Raw genomic sequence first — 22,306 nt, 5'->3', positions numbered from 1 at the left:
GGATCGACCTTCCGGTAGACGCCATCGACGGAACTGAGCGGACCGAACCGACGCAGTGAGTGGGTGAGCTGAACTGACTGAGAAGACTGGACTGAACTGAGCGGACTCCGGACCGGACTCAGTGTGCGACTGCGAGCACTGCAGAAGTGCAGAAGTGCAGAAACTTATTATTGCCGTAATTTTGCATTTGCAAGGTACAAGGTACTAAGGTACATGGTACATGCATGACAAAGTCAACAATAATGAGGTTCAAGTTTAACCTAGTGTTTGTGACGTGTTTGATCATGTGATGTTTAATACAATGTGTCGTGTCGTTACTCGTTACTACATCACTGTCAGTGACAATGAGAGGTTACAAACGAAAACATAACCTCTCTTTTAAGTCATGAGTAGTAATTTGCAGTAATTAAAACACTATCTTAGTTAAAATAGTGTTAACGCAATCGTTGCGTGTAAACTACTATAACCAAATAGGCCTATTATCTTGATCTCCACTATCAAACTAATGAGCTAGCTTTGGGTAAGTTGGTGACTTAGTTGATTTAATTATGGTTATAAGTTTTTAATGTAGGCCTAAGCTAAAACTCATTAGGCCTAACTTACTCGATGGAAGGCTAATATAACTTAAGACCCAATGCCTATTCCTAATTGAACTCACTTGTAATAGTTGGATATTAGTTAGGTCTAGGCCTAATCATGGAACCCAGTAAATTTAGAAACCTAAATTTAACTAGGAATGAGAATGATTTATTTCCTGAAAGCCATAATATGTACAAGGAAACGTCAATACAGTACATCAAAATCTTAGCCTAAGGCCGCGGCTCCACTTGCCGTAGATTGCCGCGCTGCAGATTGTAGCTGATCAGTTGAAGAAATGGGAAGGCAGCGATCAAACGAAGGTGGCTCCACTAGCGACAGTCTGCAGCGCGCTACATTTTATGGCGAGCCGCAGAATATGGCGTCGCGCGGAAATGGAACTTGGACCATTTTCGCGCTACATTTTGCAGCCAACAGGTGGCTCCACTACCTGTAGATTGTAGTGCTGCGCCAAGTCAGTGTAGGCCCTACGCACAGCCGACCGGCATACAGGCACAAGACATACAATGAGTATCGACTTTTTAGTGTCCTTAGTTTTGGATTTTTATGCGTTGATTTGTAATCAATGGAGCCTGAAGTGGACTGGGAAATAATATCGGGAGTGTGGGAATCTTTTTATAGAGGTTGTGTAGGGGTTTCCTACTTTAAGTTAGGTATATTATAAAGTAATACAGCAGTGATAGGAGAAACAAATATGTGAAAGCATCCAATTTGTTTTTAAATGCAGCAGTCATAAAATTGTTGTGATTATTAGCCCTAGGCCTATAATGAAAATCTTCTAATGGCTGTTTTAGATTAGCCTATTATTAATAGGTACAACAAAAACTCTCGAAACTCATTGATATTCAGCGTACATTGGTTACTTAGAAATATTACGTCTGGTGGTAAATGAGTGCTATAAAATTTAAATGGAAATAGAATAGAAATAGAGATAAAATTACCATTAAAGTAGAGTAATTCGACACACCGATTGGATTGTTGAAGCGAGGGTTCACTGTATAAAATAATTAGTTAAAATTCAGTACAATAAAATTACCTTAATGTCACTGAAAGCTTATTAAGTAATCAAAAGAGTTTTGGGGCATTCGATAATATAAAAAAAAACTTATCTAAATACTTTTGTAGTTAAGTATGCAATGTGTAAACATCCCTTCGGACTTTCTGTTGCTTAATAATGAATGGATCCACCATTTTATTTGCTGCGTTTTGATAAAAGACAAAAGTACACTGAACAACACACTACGAATGTTGATTTGCGACATGATCCAGAGCCACGTTTACCTCCGCGCTACAATAAACTGCTAGTGGAGCCACGGTGCATGTGAGGACGCTGCAGATTGTAGTTCGTACTCTGCTGCTAGTGGAGCCACCAACTGTCGCGTGCCTAAGCCTGCAACACACCATTGGAATTGAAAAACAAAAACACAACTTATTTATCATCACACATTGGCACTCATTAGCTAAAAAAACTTACTTACTTGGCCAGGTGAAATTTCAAAATACTCTTTGAAGGAGTAAAAAGGAGTAGGAAACTTAAACTGCCTACCTACCTCTAAAGCGTCTTCTCTTAGTGGTTACATTCCTGTATCAATCATACTAAGATAGGCTACCTATCTATAAATTTATTGTTAAGTTAATGTCAGATGTGAATGAAACAATCAACTAAGCTTATTTAACTTAGCCTGTAAAGGATAGATTTTTATTTAGCCTAATAATTTATTTGTCTCATTTATGCACATATTAAATAAAAGTTTAGTAGTCTATGCTCTTTTACAAAAGTGCAGCATTTAATATAACAATGAATTGTTTTCAGTTTGAAGATGACTACAGAAGACTTGTAATTTTAAACAACAGGCTTTAAACCTTGGGATCTGCAAGAGAACGAACATTTATCAAGCTATTTAGGCTATCTAAACCTCTCGCTCGAGAGCTTTGTAATGAGCTAGAGCCCAGACTGCCAGTAGCACATCGTTCCAGTGCCATGCCAAGTGACATAAGAGTCAGTTATCATGATAAAGTTTAACTTACCGGTAGTTTAGTTTAGTTTAAAAAATTAAACCTTTAAATATAAATGTTGGGTAGGGTAAGTTAGTCTTTTTGTCGAGAAATATTGTTAATGGTTCTCGTTGTAACTTAAGGCATCCACACTTATTAGATTAGCCATTAACTTAGCCTTAACCTTATTTCAGGAAATCATTAACACGATTCTTCTTAATAATACACTTTAATTTGCTATTAACTTAATAGGTTGCATTTAAAAACAAATTATGGCAATTAATGGTTGTGTCTGAAATAAGTTAGGCTAGTTTTATAAATGATCTGGCGGTAGTCGCCCGACGACAGTCGCCTCATGTCTGACGGCTGACTGATCTGTCCCGCGGCAGTAACACTTGCAGCGGCAGTTCTTGAATAGCAGCTGTTCGTATTTAGAGACTGCCCAATCATTCTAAAGACATTTTTTCACTGTTACTGTCATAAAAGCACACATTCAAGTCAATGTTGACCTATTTAACTGCTGCGGTGCATAAATTTGGCCTTAGTGGGTAATATATTCCCTTCTGAGTTCTGACTCAACATTTTTGAAAGAAGCTATGTTTTGATTGGCTAAATTTTATGTGTAATAAAGTTAAACTTGTAACTTTGGTCTAGTGAAGACACTTAAGCCTACATAGATAGTCATTTGGACTAACTTCTTGATTAATCTTATGTAAATTATTGAATTATTTAAGAAAAATAATTTTCTATGTACTAAAAAAACCTCTAAGCTTGTTACGTGTTTTTAATGTTATCTAATTCTAGGTTCTGACATCTCTTCGGTTCATGGCCTCAGGAAGCTACCAGGAGTGTATTGGCCAAAATAGATACCTACCCTGGAATGTCACAATCAAGTGTGAGTAATTGTTTACACTCTGTTTGCGATGCTATGGAGTCAATTCTGAAAAACTATATTAAATTTCCCTCTTCCCAGAGAGAAATGGCTGATATTTAGCATAGGTGAAGTACTATATGATTTGTTTGAACTTAATGTAGGCTAGCCTGCTCTCTTTCGTTGTTACTTATGGATTATACGGAGGCCACCATAATAGGACCGCCAATGTGCAGTGCTGTGAGGAGTTAGGTTAGTTAAGTTCAGGATATTAAATATATCATCAGGATATTATTCCCTGGCTGCATACAACAGTTTTGTACACAGATTGTTGACAGTACCACTGAAGGCAAAAGATTATGAAGAGGAATTAAATACCATCAAATACATTTCTGTAAAAAATGGATTCAAAAGTAATATAGTAGATATACTGGTAGCTAAACATCAGAATAAAGATAAAAACAAAGCAAAAGAGCCTAAAACGTTTTTATCAGCTGATTTTGGAACTCATCTAAGTTACAAATTTAAAAATATTATGACCAAGAACAACATCACAGTGGCATTTAAATCGGTTAACAAACTTGGCTCTAAGTTGAAGGAACGACCGCTCATATCTACATCAAACTATGATAAGACAGGTGTTTGTGTTTACCAAATTAATTGCAGCTATTGTGATAGTTATTACATAGGCCAGACATTACGCTCTTTTGCAAAACGTTTGAAGGAACACATCCCCAAGAAAACCACGTCCACACAATCTTCAACCTTTGCAGAACATTTAATCACAAACAACCATAGCTATTCCAACATCAATGATAACATGACAGTTGTACATTTTAATAAAAACAAATTTCAGATCAACACGCTAGAAGAATTCAAAATTTATAAGGCAGTCAAATCAGATAAACAAAACGTGCTAAACGATAAGCTTTCATTAGCTTCTAACTTTATTTAGAACACTACAAAAGAAATAATGGAAAGGGAGAGGGAGAAGAATGATACCCACAAATAACCTGTTACTGATAAGACCGTAGTGCCCGCTAGTCTAGACATACACTCCCGCCGGTCACGTCGTTAAAGCTAGGCCTAGGCATGCGTGTTACGTGTTTTTAAATGTTTTTAATGTATGTAAATTATTTGTGAACTTTGACAACCTTCGGAAGAAGTGATAATGTCCTTGGAAAACCTGAAGATGGCTCCGTTATGAGCCGAAACTAGTTGTTTCACAACCACTTGGGATTGTCGACATTACAGGTATTTAGACCACTTTAATCAATAGAGTTCCGTGAACGTGGATGACAAATTATAATCGGTTTAGTTTTTTCGTGGTTAAGTCTGAGTCCGTGTTTATTAGTCCAAGTAATGATTTTCTCAATATCTTCGTTCACTCTCAGAACACTTTCGTTGATCAATTTGGGTGAAAAATGTGTATAAATCTGTAAGTCGTCATCATACATGTGGTATTTACAGTGTGTGAAGACTGAGCTCAAGTCATTTATGTATAGTACGAACAGCAGAGGGCCAAGGATGGACCTCTGAGGCACACCACTAGTAACTGTCTCCAAGTCAGAACGTAAGTAATCAACCTCAACACATTGCCGCCTGTCTGACAGATAGCATCCCAGCCAGTCCAATACACCATTTGAAAACCCTATGGCCCTTAGCTTTTCCAAGAGGAGCTTATGATTTACACAGTCAAAGGCTTTAGAAAAATCAAAAAGGGTAAGAATTGTACCCTGCCGATGTTCCATTGCTAGTCTAATGTCGTCCGTCACACGTAAGAGTGCTGTTTCTGTACTGTGAGCTGTTCGAAAGCCAGACTGTGAATTGCATAAGATATTGTTTTCAGTCAGAAACTCTGTCATTTGGCAGTGCACGATTCTTTCAAGGCCTTTAGATAATGCGGGCATATACTGATCGGCCTGAAATCCTGGCAAGCAGCAGGTGCTGGAATCTTATTTAAGGGACGAATTAGGGCAGACTTCCAAGAAATCGGGAATATGCTTTGCCTTAGAGATGTGTTGAAAGTGCAGGTGATAGTGGGGAGTATAGCAAAGAGAATGTCCTTAATAAAGCGATTTGGAATGCCATCAGATCCAATAGCATTACTGTGAATACATCAAATAGATTTCAGAACATCAGACTGCAGTACAGGTTTGAAAATGAACTTGGGGTATCCTAATTCTTGTACAGAGGAGTTTCTTAACTCCGTTATGTAACTTTCAACTTGTTGTTGATTGATGCTTTGACCAAAGGAAGAGAAGAAAGCGTTTAATTCATTGAGAGGAATATTGACTCTTTGTGCGTCAGGTTGTTTCCCAAGCCCAAGAATTTTTACGTTACGCCATAAAACTCTAGATGGTTGGTTATTATTTTCAAAAAGCATACAAATATGTTGTAATTTTGATTTCCGCTAAACCGCAAAAGTGGTTTAACTCTATTTCGAAAATAACAATACTGTTCCATTTCTTCTTAAACTCCGTTTTGCTCTCCTGAAAAGACAGTCGCGCCTAGCCATCAAGCTACGTATTTCAGGGGTAATACAAGGCACTGGTTGTTTTTTGGTCAAACGTTTTGAAACAATTGGACCATGTTTGTCAAACAGATTTATAATTTTGTTAGTTCATTTAACATTTCATCAAGAGATTGAGAATTTTCTATTAAGTGCCATAAACTCAACTTCATTCATATTCTTAAAATCCCTATATTTGTTATATTATATTATTATATTATATTCCCTATATTTGCCGGCCAAATAAAGTATACCGACCGACTGTTCAATTTAAAAGTAGGTTTTAAAGGAAGTAACTGATTAGTCATCTGTTATTTTTGCCGTGTGTGAGAGTAATTATGTAACTTTTCATTGCAAAGAGTAGTCATAAATGGTTAGTGTTATATTAATTTATAAATGGTTCCTATTCCATTCTTGCTTTTTTGATAACAATAAGCCCATTTCTAATCAATTATTTTTGGGACTCGAGATTCAAAGATTCGACATTCAAATTTAAATTTTTTAAGATTCGGATTCAAGATTCGAAATTCCTGGATTCGACCATCACTAGTTTGCAGTAATATATTCAAAGGTTATGTGCAGTGGCAGTAAAGTCATTTTAATAGGCCTAGTGAGTGATTTTGCGACCATTCCTCGAGCATATTTATGACTCTTGGTTGTTCTAAAAATTAAGTTAACCATACTAAAGTTCATATTTTCTTTTTTGCCATAATATTTAGAAATAAATGGCTATTTCAGATGTTTCATTTAGTTACAATTACTCATATTTCAATATTTCATTATTTTTTTTAATAGTTATAAAAACATAATTATTTGTGCTGAATCATAATGTGCATATATTTAGCTGCACAAAAATATATAACAAGGTATAGTTATTTTACAAAGTAGATTTGTTTAAGTATTACTGTAAAATGCCCAAAAACAACTGACACCACACAAAAATTACTGACACCAGGAGGGTTAACCTTCACACACTTGGCGATAAATGTATATCGGTTTTAAGTTTTTTGCCAACAAAATCTGTATCACTGACCGCACCTCTTAACTAGCGGTCCGATGTTTAACCGCAGCGCTCATCTTAAGTTGAAATTGTGAAAAAAACGGGCAGCGCGAGAATGCTTCCGTTGTCACGGCTGGACGCCGACTGAGTTGCCGAGTGCGCACGCACCAAAATGTCAGAACAAAACGTTCTTTACTCTCTGGATAGCCCTCGTAGCAGATAGTAGGCCATAGATCATACAGAAGACACTAAAAACTGAGTATATTTGGTTCTTTGAGGATCTTTTCAGGTGTAGACAAGACAGCAGGTTATATTTAGTACAATAGTTTATAAAGCATTTAAAACAATTGCTATGTTAACCCTCCGAGTGTCCATAGTTTAGGCCTTAATGTCCACCTATTTTTGGCCCCTTTGCAAGGTTTTATTAAAACGGATCTGAGAAGCTTAAAACAATGTTAATTCTAATGTTCTATATACCATTTTGTTTGGAAAATCATGGGCTTCAATATTATATATAAAACATAAGGAACATTTTTTCAAAAAAAAAATTTTTAGGTAAAAAAAAATATAATTTCGAAAATTTTCAAAAAAAAAAAAAGTTCGCGCTCAATGAAATTGTATAAATTATAGGCCTATAAATATTTGAAAATAGCCACTTTGTTCTAAATTTAATGAGGATTACAAATATATAATCATATAGCGAGGTAAGTTATCAAATAAATAAGTTATGAGCGAAAAACGGATTTCAGTACATAGCGTTTAGCTAAGAATGCATAGCCTAACCATAGCTAGGAATCTGGCTGATAATTTACATCAATATCACTACCTACTTCTTCAGGATCATCAACCAGCACTTCAAAACCACTTAAATCTTCTTATAATGCACCACGTATATCACTACTTTTGATTTTTAACACTAAAACAATGATAAACGTAATAAAACACATCAGTCATCGGTCCGGGGGAACCTAGCTGTTTACAAATACACGCACGTCAGCTGTCTGGTACAATATTTTCGGAACTAAAATGAATAGCGCTTAGAGACAGACCTCTGGAGAAAGCTTAGAATATTACGGAAAGAACGATACCTAACTCGATCCAGTTCAATCCGATTCAGTCAGTCATAGAGCCTTCGCCGTAAACGATGTTTGTGCGTCTTAAAAGCGACGCGTGACCCTACACAAAGTGTGTTGTGCGTCGTTTTTATGACGCGTGACACTCGGAGGGTTAAATACTAATTCACCCAATCTATTTCAGAAACAGAATTACTATGAAATATTGCAGACATTCTTCTGAATGATGCATGAAAAGGAAAAATCGTTCTCCAAGTTTGTAATTGATGGTTTGATCTGAAACGTCATCCACCACGATCTTAATCCAGAGGTGAGTATATGAAAGGTGATAAATACAATTCTATAATGCAGCGGTTCCTAAACCTTTCGATTTAGTGTGTTATGACTTTACTTAGGCTATTAAGAAATATACTTTAACCTTTTCAGTGCTAGGCTAATAATTCATATTTTGTAAGACTTTTTTGTTTGCCTTTCAATTCCATTACCTGTTGTTTAATTTTAACTAATGTTGTCACTATTTTAATAATTAGGCTAATTTTGAATAATAAGACAATATATCACAAAGATAAGTCCCGGTATTTGTATTAAACATTAAATAAAACTTAGTTTTTGTTGTAAATTTCCAAGTTTTCTTATAAATTTTAATGTTGTAATGACCAGTTTTTTATAGTTTTTCTTATGAATAGGTACTATCTTTGATATTTTTAATTTGTCTGGAAAAGTTCCAGTTGCAAAAGGTAAAGTTCCAGTTGATGATTAGTGTAAAAGGTTTGGCAATAAATTCAGTACAACTTCCAAATAAATGGCACGGTACCTCATCAACTCCTGCACTGGTCCTCCTTCCCACGACAGTCATCACCCTCAGTACTTCCTCTGTAGTCGGTTCTAGCTGCATGCAGTCATCGAGTTTTTGTTGTAAATTTCCAAGTTTTCTTATACATTGTAATGTTGTAATGACCAGTTTTTTAGAATTTTTCTTATGAATAGGTATTATCTTTGATATTTTTAATTTGTCTGGAAAAGTTCCAGTTGCAAAAGATTCATTGATGATTAGATTAGTGTAAAAGGTTTGGCAAAAAATTCAGTACAACTTCCAAATAAATGGCACGGTACCTCATCAACTCCTGTACTGGTCCTCCTTCCCACCACAGTCATCACCCTCAGTACTTCATCCTCTGTAGTCGGTTCTAGCTGCATGCAGTCATCGAGATCAAAATCTAATCCATCGGTTGATTCCTGTACACCCTCGGTGATATTTCCATGCAGTTCAGTCAGCTTCCTTACTTCGTCAACAAAGACAGAATTGAACAGGTTTGCCACATCTACTGGGTCATTAATTAAAGATTCTTCATTTTTTAGGGTTATACCTTCATTCGCAGATGTTTTGTCGGTCAGGCTCCGTACTACTCTCCAAAATTCTCGACTTTCATTTTTGTAATTACTAATTTTATTTTGTACAGTCATAGTCATATAATCTTTATTCAGGAGTACAACATGTTGCACCAGAATGGCGTTATACAATTAAATAATATTATTAAAACTAACCGCAACTTATATAAAAAGGCTAAACAAAAATACAAAAAAACTTATAACTTACAAATTTACTACACAGTCAACCAAAAAATTCATCTAGGGAATAAATGGGCTTGGAAAACATAAAAGTTTTTAGCTGTTTTTTAAATTTATTTTTGTCTGTAATTTGTAAAATATCAGGCAGAAGGTTATACAATTTAATCCTAGCAAGGTTTATTTCCAAAGAATTTTAAGTTGTGATTTGTAAAAACTGATTTTGTGTCTGTGCCTTGTCCCATAGCTGTGGCATGAACCCAAGGTCTCGAGTTTTGGTAAAATATCCTTTACAAACAAAATCAAATCAAAGATATATTGGGCAAAAACAGGAAGAATACCAAGTTTTGAAAATTGTTCTTTAACTAAGGTTCTCCAATCTTGAATGTTTAACATGATACGAAATTCTTCTTTTTGAAATAATAATATTTGTTCCAAATTTTCTTGAGAGGTTGTTCCATATAACATTATGCCATAGGAGATGTGGGAGTAAATAAAAGCAAAGTAAATTATTTTTAATGTTTCCAAAGGACATAATTTAGAAATTTTTCTCAAAGCAAAAATCCCTGATGAAATTTTACGGCCAAGATGTTCAATATGAAGGTTCCAATTCAAAGTCCTAGGAATTTAAAATTTTGCAGTTCTTATAGACATTTTCCTTCCATCAAAATTCTGTGTTGAGCTGGTTTATTACTTTGATATGTTGAAAAAGATATGCACTTTGTCTTATTTATTAACTAAAAGGTTTAAATTGTTTAAAAAAGTATTTACATGTGAAATTGGTTATTTGCTATTAAAGTTCTTCCCTTGATACCCAAACGAAACAGGATATTTACCAGCTTGGAGTGTGACACACTATCAAAAGCCTTCCTGAGGTCCATAAAGACCCCAGTAACATTATTTCTCTTATCCACCGAATCTATTACTGATTCAATGAACTGAACACTAGCACTAATCACAGACTTGCCGGATCGAAATCCATGTTTTTCTTTATCTATTAAGTTGTTGGTTTCCAGAAATTCTGTTAGTTTTATAGCCTACACATAGCTTTTTCATAGATTGTATGAACCCTTTTTACAATCAAGTATCAGTTTATTATGATTGGCTTTGGCCTGGTTGTATAATCTTTTCAAATTATTTGAAGTTCTAGTACTCCAATAAAGGTCTTTTAAGGCTGTTTGTGAATTTCTTATTTCTTTGTTTATCCAGTTAGTTATGATTTTTCAAATTAGTCACCACTTTAGGGAATGATATTTCAAACAAGTACAAGAAGGTTGAATAGAATTCTTCGAACATAAAATTAAATTTACTTGAAGGCTCATCAGCAAGTAGGCCCTCCTCAACAAGTAGGTACTTCCTCTAACTTCCATTTATTAGTTTTGAGCAGACAACAAAATGCTTCCAAGGCTAGTTTAGAAATAATGAAATAATTCTTTTTTTCAATCTTGTAGTTCTCATTTAGGTTACTTTTTTTACCCCAATTTTAGCTAAATAGTATATTACGTTACTAGTCCTGAAAATAAGTGTTTACTGGACGAGTGTGGTCGTTCCCGTGCGAGACGAAGTCGAGTACGGGATTACCATACGAGTCCGGTACACACGTTTTGGACGAGTTACGTACGATAGTTTACGCCATACTAATAAATCTGCACAAATCCTTATATATCTCCACCAACTAAAGGACTAAACATCACCAGTCATAACCTCTAAGAGAGATTATGTTTTTTTTTATAACCAATCATTGCCACGCAAATACAGTATAATCAGCTGATTGGTGTCCGGTAAAACTCATTGCAGAACAGTATTACGCAATGAAACCCCATTTGAATAAGCTGGCGGCAAACAGCTGTTTTCTGGACTAAATCCTTGCGTGGGAAGTTCGTCAAAATAATGTAGTGTGGCGTAAAGTATGTTGTGGTCACTTACAATGTTTATATCTGATCCCACTTTGGACCAAATTTTCAATGTTTAAATCCCCGCATAATATCAATGGTAAGTTATATTTGCTTCTTATTAGATTAAGTGCTTCATCCAGTATATCCAGAAACTCAATAAACCTCTCTTCAAAAGGTGGGTATAAATTTAAAACAATAAACTTGAAATCACTGAAAGAGACCAGCAAACAACAGCCTTCAAATACCCCCTCAACACTTAGAGAATTAACATTTTTAATTACACTTACCTTTTACTGTACTTTTATTGCAGAGTTGTTTTTAATGAGAATAGGTTTAATTTCACTTACTTTTATTGCAGAGTTGTTTTCAATGAGAATAAGGGAGCCTCCTCCTACAGTATGGGATCTGTAACATTCTGTTTTTGTATCATAGCCATTTATTTTAAATGTGGATTTCTTACTTTCAGTTAGCCATGTTTCTACTAAGCAGACTAGGTTGGGGTTATGTTCATCCAATGTTACTTCAAAGGAATCAATTTTATTACATATAGATCTTATATTTACAAAGAGTAATTTTAATTTGTTGGTAACTGAAACCTGTTTAAGCTTAGGCTTCATCAAAACTTTGGGCCCACGTGGTCTTATATTTAGTTTATTTGAGGAAAGCTTACTACTAAGGGTGTAGGCCTACCTTGGTTCCACCTCGATGATTTACCCACTTATACCCACTTTAGAGGACTTGTATGTTTGATACTTTGTATTTAAGTTTTCACAGTGAACGCCATTACCCTCGCAAAGTTCACTCACAAACTCACACAGGTCAGAAGTTTCCACATTTGTGCCGATTCTTGATATGAAAATCCAAGATTGTCTTGGTGCAGCAGTCAATTTACTTGTGGGTTGGGATTTGCCAATAATTAGCGTAGGTCTGGGTTTTTGATTGTCAGATTTTGGCTCTGATTAGTATCATTATTAGATCTTTGGTAACTGTTTAGCGTAACTGTTCTATTGGGATGAGTTCTTCGGCCTACTGAGCTGTGCATATTCTGTGTCAATTGAGTCCAATTCATTTTATTATTTTGATAAATCTTCCAATTGTCCTTGTGTGATTCCTTAGTTTGATTAAATTCAGTTTCTTCATTAATTGAAATGATGTCCTCCACAAGCGGTTCCATTTCCATTTTCTTAGGCTTCATAGGGCTTCCCGGTAAGAGTTTACACATTTACGTGCAGCTTCTATTTCAATTTGGCTAACCTTATTTTCTTCTGGTGCTACAGGGTGAGGCAGTGGAACGGCACGATTTAAAACAATCATGAATAATTTATTTAGAAGAAAAAGATAGTTGTTTTAACATAAATCCTAAGTACATGAGTGGAAATTAATGTTTCACCTTAAAAATAAAAATATTGTTTAATACAGTGTCAGTAAAATGGCGTATTAGGTTTTGCACACATTTTTGAATTATGAATTGAAATGACCCCATGACGGTTTTTAGCGTTTCCATAAAGTCTGCAATCGTTTTATAGCGCTTCATCGTGCTAGCAGTGGCTTCAAAGTTATTCACCCAAAGGAGGGCAGCTTTCCTTGATGGCATGGGAGCCCGCTGCGATAGACTGAACTCACAACAAAAAGCGCGCTGAGCACAAACCATTATATACACGTTTTTATAATGCCTTTCCAGCAAACATGTGTTGTGCACTCGTCCATCGCTCCATGGCTACTGAAATTTCCACTTTTCTAGACGGCTATGGCCATTTCCCCCGTACTCTAATAGCCCCCAATTCCTTGTCAGCTGGTATAGGAATCATGCCGTTTCACTGTCTCACCCTGTACTTAAATTTCGCTTTTTAGCTCACGGATTTCCATTGATGCGGCTGTTAAACGATCAGCCACCTCTCGGTCTCTCTTCTCTACTGCCTCCATCCTATTGGCTAGTTCTTTCATAGTGGATGAATTGTTTTGTATACTATTCTGTAAAATATATAAAATTGACCATGATTCCTCATTTTCATTTGATAGGCCAACTTTCATGTTAAGAAGGTCCATAACCATAGGCTTACATTGAAAACAAACATTTGGCTATGGTAAATTAAAATTATAATAAGATTTCTGCTCTTGTTTTGTTGCTAAATCTGTGTATTTCTAGTGCAGTAAAACAGTCTTAAGTATTTTAAAATTTTTGTTACAGCTACGAGTCTGTAAGAACTGCGTTTGAACACTTAGTCGATAGAAGAGAAATCGCTGATTTTATCTCTGCATTTCATCGAATCCCAAAGCAGAGACTGAATTAAGGTTAGAATTTTATTTTCCTAACAATTTCTTCTTGGTACGTAACTTAGTTAATGGGAGTATAGTTTTTTAACGACTTGTTTGCAGCTACTACAGTAGTCTCTGTTCAAGTTCAAACATTGTAATCTGGATAACAAGTTAAACCGGTTAGGGGTAACATAGTGGATTAAAAAAATTGCAAGACTGAAAAATTTACAGCTTCCTTGATGCTTTTTAAATAAGAGTGTAGAGGTATGTCTTAAGGCTTTGACAAAGCTTAATCTTTTAACAGCGTCAACAATATGCTTGACAACAGTGGTCACTTGATGTGACTCATGACCTGAAGGACAGTACTGTTTAAAACATAGGTTTGAATACAGGCTAGTGGCAAAACAATGTAGCAAACGTTAAGGCTAGGGCCACACTTAGCGACTTTATCCCCGTGACCTAGTCGCTGCGACTTTTTCTTGTGACCTGGTTGCTGGAGGTGGCTACACTGGGCAACAATTTCAATTAGTGATGAGTCGCTTGCCGATCTTATCGCTTCAGTTTTTTAAAATCGATTGTTGGTCTTGCTTATTGGATTTTGGGGTTTCCCCCTTAATTCCCTTATTTCTTATTAAAAATAAAAATCTCTACTAAATAAGCATAGATAGTATACATTTTTGAAACTGTAAATTGTGCTTAATGTGGGGGCCATTATTTATCGAAGCAAGATTAGGTTATAATATATGCCCTAATCTCCATACTTAACCCATTGGCCTACTTCGACGAGTCGTTCTCGTCCGGCCGCACGGATGCTACAGAATACTTCGTTGAGGTACTCTTGTCACACGACAGTGCTAGTAATTTCAGATTTTCCCGATAGATAGCAGCACGTACTGGGTCACTTTGTGTTGCTGCGATAAGCTGCATTAGTTACATTACAATTTTTTTTCTATCGGTTGGCAACCCAAAAATGCAATTTAGAAAATAATGTTAAATGTAAGCAAACTAGTGGAAGTTTTGAGGTTGTGTTTACATCGCCATGTCGTAAAGTTGTGGCTTGCGGTTGGGTGAAATTGACAGATTTATTGATAATCGCGACTTATCTTCCATTGAAGATTAATTTGTGGGCCCACTTGAACAGTTTTGGGATGACCAAGAATCCGATCCTGACTGTGAAATTCAAGACTCGAACAGGGTGAAGGCCTACCGCAGAGCTGTTTGACAGTCACAGTAATGACTTTAGTGATGTTATTTCTCCTAATACAGAGATTATCAATGAAACTATAGAAAGAGTAATTTCGGGGGGGATTAATTTATCTGTTTATGATGAATTTGTTTTTGAAACAGTGTTCAATAGGCATCTAACTTCAAACGAAAACGCTGCTACCTATAGGCCTAATTCTGCTGATCTAGATGACTGGTTTATGGTAGTAGATTTCACCACTCAATTGGATAATTATAATGAATTTGAATTTCTTCAAGGAAGTATTGATCAGGAAGTACCTAATGATAGTTCTAGGTCAGACCTACTGATAATTTAGGCGAGATAATAGAGCAGGTAGTGAGGGAAGACATCTAGGCCTTTCCCTTGAGAGTCCATTTGTTTGGAATGACGAGCCTAATGAACCAAAAACAAAAAGTATTATATTTTCCGACTAGAACGTAGGCATAAATATTCCCAACATAAATGATCTTCATGATGGGCTAGATTTTTTCCATGCATTTGTGGGGTGTAACAAATTAAATGTTATATGGTTAAATCTTGTTTATCAAACCAATTGTGGACGTCTAAATCGTCTAATCACAGTCCAGTACTTTCTGCTGCTATTTATTGAATATCTAAAAGGAAGAGGAACTGCTGGTATAGAGTGAATTCCCTAAAAATTTATTTTTATCGCACCTAAACTATTTTGTTTAGGGATAATGTATTTTTAAATTGTAAATTGTATGTAGTATTTTCAGATGAGTATAGCTTATGTGAGCTAATTACTTTGACAACAACATGCGACATTGTGAAAAATAAACAAGCTTTTTGGACTCCTATCGCATCAGAAGACTAGAAGAGAAGATAATTAATTCTTAAGAGATATTTTACAACTGCCAGACCCAGACTGAAAAATATATAAATGAAAATAGTGCAGGAACTGAGTATGTGAAGGAGTGAATTATCGACGAGTGCTGTAACATGTCATGGTATTTGTTGCCGCGACCAAAACACTCCCGGATCCATTTGTTTTTCTGCGGTAGTTGCTGACCGCGGGTAGAATATAGTGTGGCCGTTCATTTAATTTATTGTTACACACTTGTATTCTTTGTTCCGACAACAAGGTCGCCAAGTATGACTGTAGCCGTAGCCTTAGGTTGGTGAGGGATTAAGGAGGGAAAGACAAAGACCTTAACTGAGTCATTTGGTGTAAGGTGTTTTGGTTTAACTCAATACTGCTTTCAGTTAATTGTTCTAGTTTAATCCTAGCTGTCATATATTAATGATAAAGTTTTGAACTATCAAAATGATATTTGGATTCCCATGTTATTATGATACTTATTTAGGACAAATTTGCTGAAGTTTACTTGAGTATTTCACTAAATTTGCATAAGTTTACTACTTGAGTATTTCACTAAATTTGCATGAGTTTACTACTTGAGTATTTCTTTGCAGGCAATTTGTTCAATTTGACAGGGTGGTAAGAAAATATGATTTTAATGTTTTTGTTTTTGTTTCAGGAAACAACTTCAAGCTACAAGAAGATTCCAGATTGACAGGACCGTTGAGTATATTAGTTATATTAACATTGCCTTAAATCTCTTTATGAGATTGTGTTCTGTGTGCTTAAAAAAACATTGTATGTGTCGTCTACGAGTCTTCTTAATATTAATAGTTATTTAGCTATAATTATATTTAACTAAAGTACAAACAATTGATCTCAAGATGAGTGGTGTAAGTTAAGCCAAAGAAATTTATTGAAATGCTATGTCTTTGTTAAGGTGGCTTTAGACACGGTTTATAAGGGTTTTGTATTGTATAGATTCAACAGCAGACTTAACTTACTGACAAAAATACGCAGAGCAGAGCTTTTTTCAGAGGTTGGCGGCCTCTTTTAACCTTTCATTAGCCCGTCCACATAGACTACAAATAGATGAAATGCAAAAAGATCTATTGATAAATAGGTTGTTTAAGGAACTCTAGTCGCTCGATTTTTCTCATTAATGAAGTTGTTTTATAGTTCCTACTTGTTTAGTTGTACCACAATGTCAAGTTTCAAATAAAATTTTTTTTGTAATAAACTTTGTGTGTGTGTTTTTAATTGTTTCTTCTTTAAATCCCACTGTGGCTAATAGCCAGTTCATTATGTGCATTACTCTTATATCTATTCTAAATTAGTGATGGGTTGGTTGCTGATTTTATTTGTTAAAAACCTGTAATGTGGTATTAAACACAATGTCGATGTATAATGGTTACAATAGATTTTCTTTCTCTGTCAACAATGAAAATTGAATTTGATAAGGATTTGAAAGCAATAAAGCTATATATATTAGTACAAGTTAAAGTTACATAAGTTGTTTACCCTTGTGAGTGGGATGGGGAGTTTAAAATAGCCTGTGCAAGTTTTGTTTAGCAGAATATTGACTTGCAGGATGATGTTGTCTTGTTCAAAGTAACATTTGAAATAGTTAATATTTAGAAAAAGGGAGTGCAATGAAAAGATTAGCCAATAAAGTAAGTTTTGTTGAAAGTGTTTGGAGGTCAGTTTGGAGAGTCTTGATGTATAAAAGATCTTCTGGGATGTAATTATGGTGACAGTAATTTTTAACTTTTTAAAGAGTGAGGAATAATGTGCCGCTAGCTAAATAGAATAATCATATATCATAATGACATTATTTTCAATATTGTCATATCACAAATATATAAAAAAAACATTTACAGTAATGTGATCTGTGAGCTCCAAATCAAGCTATTTTAATTACTTACAACTGCGAGTTATTACAGTTGGATTTTTTTAGCTAGAAGCAGTTAAGGTGTGGTGGAATATCTTTGAAGATGAACCTATTTGGCAGTAGTGTGATCATGTGTTCAGACCTGTCGAATGTTTAAGGTTAAACTAAAACAAACAAACTGGCATATATTCTTGGAATTGACAATAGTTAAATACTGTATACTTTAAACTTACTCTAGCCTACTTTTATAAAAGTACTTGGCAATTTAGAGAATATTTACTGTGAAATAGAGAGACGTGATTCCTAATTCCAAATCAACTAATGAATAAGTTGATACTTAATTATTGTCTCCAAATTATAGGTGATGGTTGCTTTAGTATAGTATATTGAAGCGTTATTGTGTGCCTAATGGTTTCGGAGAAAATACCAAAAAATTGTAAATTTTTAATTCCTATGTTATTTATCTTATGGAGAGTAAGTAAATATGAGTAAATATTAAAATATCGAATCTTCTTGTATAAGTTAATTAATTTCGATCATTATATTAATAGAATAATGTGGCTACTGTGACTGGGATACACATAAAATAACTGTTGGGACATACAGTAATGACGATTTACGTTAAGTTTTTAAATGTCTTAACATCTAAATGTAGACCCGCCTTTTGGGTTTCAAGTTAGGGACCAGAATTAAATACTCTTGAGATGACGAGATAAACATTTATATACTAACGTTTTGACCCATTAAATTATAATTTATAGCTAATTGTATTGCTGATAATTTATTAATGCAATCACTAATCAGATAAATTCACCTCGTGCAAACAGGATAACATTATACGATAGGCCAAGATTCAAGTTTGGTTAATAAAATGCAATAGCCTAAAAACTGAAATTTTTCTTGTAAATTAGATAAACATACTGAATTTGATCTTAAATGGGGATTCTTCCGTAAGTAATACAACCCGGCCTCTAAATGCCTAATTATTGATTGCCAGTTTGTTTGTTTTGATTTAACCTCAAAATTTGACAGGTATGAACACATGATCTCACTACAGCCAAATAGGTTCATCTTCAAAGATATTCCACCACACCTTAACTGCTTCTAGCTAAAAAAATCCAACTGTACACTTGATGGTATACCAAATAAATGGAATTGCAAAATCCAATCGCCTCCTGCTTTGAATCGATTCAGGAGGGCCTAGTAACGTCATGGTTGTGCCCAGCTCCTTGTGAAATTATGCTCATATTCTTAAAAACAAGAATGGAATAAATTTTAAACATTACAATCAAATCTTAAATTTGAACTTATGGATCAAAGACTAACAAAGGTATCAAAAATTACTGATGAAGGCATCTAAAAAATTCCGGAACAGTTAAATAATAACGGTTTTTTAATAATAAGGACAGAGCTAAGAAACTTGAGACAAAGTTACTGGGAATAATAACTATTTTAACACATTACAGTAGGTGACACTACTTTCGCAAAATACAAATAAACCGTTGGTTTAACCACTCAAAGTGTTATAACCCTTTTCATAGATAATGATTAGACCTTTCAAATAAGATGTCATATGTCAAAATCGGATATGTGGTTTCCGAGATATGCGACATTATTATAATTGGCTGAGCGGCCATATTGATGACGTCACTACCCGTGACCTAATTATTTTTATGCTTGTCTCCCTGCTGATTTTCACTCTTTTACATGTATTTAGTCGATTTCCAAAGTATGGTGCTGGTCTCCGGAAGTAAAAGATTTTTACACTTGTTCCATGCACTACAATGCCTTCTCTTTTCCAAAGCACACCTGCACCGGTGACCCAGATTCCAGCTTGGAGATATGGCGTTCGGTGGCTGTTAATAGGAGGGGATGGGCGTAGGTGAGGACGAGACGTATGACAGAGGAGTAAAGACATGCAAGGGTTGAGGTAGAACACATACGGCCACGGTTTTTTAGGACACGGAGGTGGGTGGTGAATGGTTTCTTGGTGTCTAGGAGATGGGGACCAAAGGAAAGTTTGGAATCGAGCTTGACTCCAAGGTAGGTACAGGACGTTTTGAGGGTAAGGGTGAGGGGTGGGGGTTGCTGAAATGGATAGGTCCGGATTTTGTTTTGCGGAATCTACGGGAGTTGAAATTGAAGAAAAAGAGTTGGGGCTTTGTGGCATTGACGGTGATACGCCAACGGAGACAGGAGGGTGGTTGTGGTCAGGTGAATAAGAATGTCATGGTTTCAGTGGGAGTTCCAAAATGCAGTGTCGTTAAGGAACTGAACGAGACCACAGGAACAGGATATGTCAGTTCAGTGGGGTCGTTTGGGTCTGGGGACGGGAGGTTACGGACGTAAAAGATAAAGGGGAGAGTAATAATTACAAAGCTTTGGGGGACTGCGGCATGGAGGGTGAATGGAGTTGAAATGGTGCCATGATGGCGGACTTGAGCTGTGCGGCCGTTGAGGAAGTAGGAAATCCATCTGATGATTGGGATAGGGAACCAGAGGTAAAGGAGTTTCACATGGAGTACATCGTGCCAGACAGTGCCAAAAGCCTTCTGGACGTTCATGAGGGTAAGGATGGTTGGACGGTGGAGGGAATTGTTAATTTGAAGACATGTAATGACCCTCAGAAGCTGATCATACATTTTGACTCCAGAATGAATGCCTACTGGAGTCCAAGGGTGTTCAGATGGACGTGGATCCGGGTAGACAGGATTTTTTTAACAGTTTTTGATAAGTGTGGAGGTAAGACTTATTTGCCAGTAATTTGACGGGTTGCGATAGTCTTTATGGGGTTCGGAAAGACTCTCCGTAGGGGAGTGGTGGGGGTGTAGGGGTTGTTGCAGTTTCTGACGAAGCGCCAAAAACTGCAGGGGTTGTCATGGAAATCGGAGTCTGCCTTCTCGCACATCTACTGAGCCTTGGCTTCCTTAAATCCGTGTAAAGCCAACTTATTGTGAAAAGGATTGCTGTGGTGATAGAACTAAGGAGGTTTCGATTTTGCCTGGGGCAGAAACCTGTAACAATGTGTGTGTGGAAGTCTGAGAGGGGTGCTCTCTACCCTCTTGGTTGGGACTGAAGTGGAATTTGTGAAAAGGATTGCAGCTATCATTAGCTGCTGGCAATGGAACTGTGATGGTCTTGGACCTGTTCTGGGGTCTCCTGGGGGGGGTTGAGCTGAGAGGTCTGTCAATGGTGTCGCGATGTCTGTGAGTGTGATAATCCGTTATATTCATGTTGTCCTGTTTGTAAGCTTAGAAGAGCAAGGAGGTGATTTTGAGGTCAAAAATGAGTGGGTCCAATGCCCCAAATGCACCCGCTTAAGGCTCCCCCATTGTCAGGGGGTGTAGGGGGGCGGGCAGGCTCAGCAGTCCACCTACCAACTGATAAACTAGGTCTTCGTATAAGAAGACCTATCTTAAACTATCTCTATCTCTCTCTACTCTTAATTACTCTGACCGACTTTCAAAAATATTCAACAAGACACTAACTGTACTCTCATCCTTATACAGTACTTCATTTTGTTCATTACCTTTAGCGATGTAATCAATTTAAAGAAATCTTAAGCCTATTATTCAAACAGAAAAATGGATTTTTAGCCCTAGAAATTATTAGTGCCAAGAAAATAAATACGACATTTATTCCGTTCAGTCAAATAAAAAATGTAACTTAAATTAAATAAAATGATATGTAAGGGAAAATAACCCTTGAGCAGATATAATAAATATGCAATACTGTAATAAAATGAAATCTTGAAAAATGGAATCTTTAACAAATAAAATCAGGATCATGATTAATGGAACTGGCAATCATCGTAGACTGAGGGCCTATTCACACTGTCGGTAAAAATGTACATGAACCACCAGCTCAACCACCAATGGCCACTAAACTGCAGCCGCAAAGCTCATAGTTTAATCATGGACGTCGAAGAAGCAGGTGCTTTTTAAGCATATATATTTTTGAAATTGCGAAAACTTAAGAAAAAACATAGTTTTTGTGTTCATCAGTTTTTAAGAGATAGAAGTACCAGAGGGATTTTTTTTCAGTTTCAGTAGCATCTGAGTAGTCTGAGTACACGTTGGATGTCATGTCCCATATTGCAGGCCTATTTTGTATTTCCAATATGAAACGCTCTGTATCTACTTTATCCGTACCGGTTTTCATAATCCGTACGTTTAGCACTCCACTAGTAGACTGAAAAATGCCCGCTGGTAGTGACCGGTGGCGCTGCCAGTTGCTCCAATGTGACCAGTCTGATAAGAAACCATGGTGCGACGTGGTGGCGCCACCAGACTGGTGGCCAGACGCGCCACAAATGCTTAGTGTGAAGATGTCCCATTTAAATCAATGCTAATGTAACGTAGCCACCATGGTGTCGCCACCGGTGTCACCCCCATGGTGGAGTGACAAGGGGGCCTGAGTGTTAGAAAATGTCCTTTAAAGTTATTTCTTTCTAATAATGGTTAAAAACTTACCTTGTCAGACTATCCTTGACATGTTTTTTGTAGTGTCGAAAATAAACTTGCTAAATGTTTCGGTGGTTATTAAATTCCACCATCGTCAGTCACACAAAAGGATCCACTTCTTGAGGTGTCGTCAGAGTTGTTA

The 22,306-nt window shown here is 36.1% G+C and overlaps 1 long non-coding RNA gene across 1 annotated transcript; it reads left to right on the top strand.

Moving 5' to 3' along the window:
* The first annotated feature begins 180 nt into the window (after nucleotides 1–180).
* Nucleotides 181–17,068, top strand: LOC128998466 (uncharacterized). The gene is made up of 6 exons (XR_008491210.1): nucleotides 181–520; nucleotides 2,411–2,596; nucleotides 3,397–3,487; nucleotides 8,233–8,358; nucleotides 13,698–13,801; nucleotides 16,490–17,068. It is a non-coding gene; the product is annotated as an uncharacterized LOC128998466 (long non-coding RNA).
* The last annotated feature ends 5,238 nt before the right edge of the window (nucleotides 17,069–22,306 follow it).

The sequence above is a fragment of the Macrosteles quadrilineatus genome, unplaced genomic scaffold (genome assembly GCF_028750875.1).
Source record: "Macrosteles quadrilineatus isolate MER2022 unplaced genomic scaffold, UCM_ALF_1.0 Scaffold_7__1_contigs__length_78375512, whole genome shotgun sequence".
Lineage (NCBI taxonomy): Eukaryota > Metazoa > Arthropoda > Insecta > Hemiptera > Cicadellidae > Macrosteles > Macrosteles quadrilineatus.
Note: the sequence above shows the minus strand (reverse complement) of the source record. Positions and strands in the feature narration are given on the sequence as shown.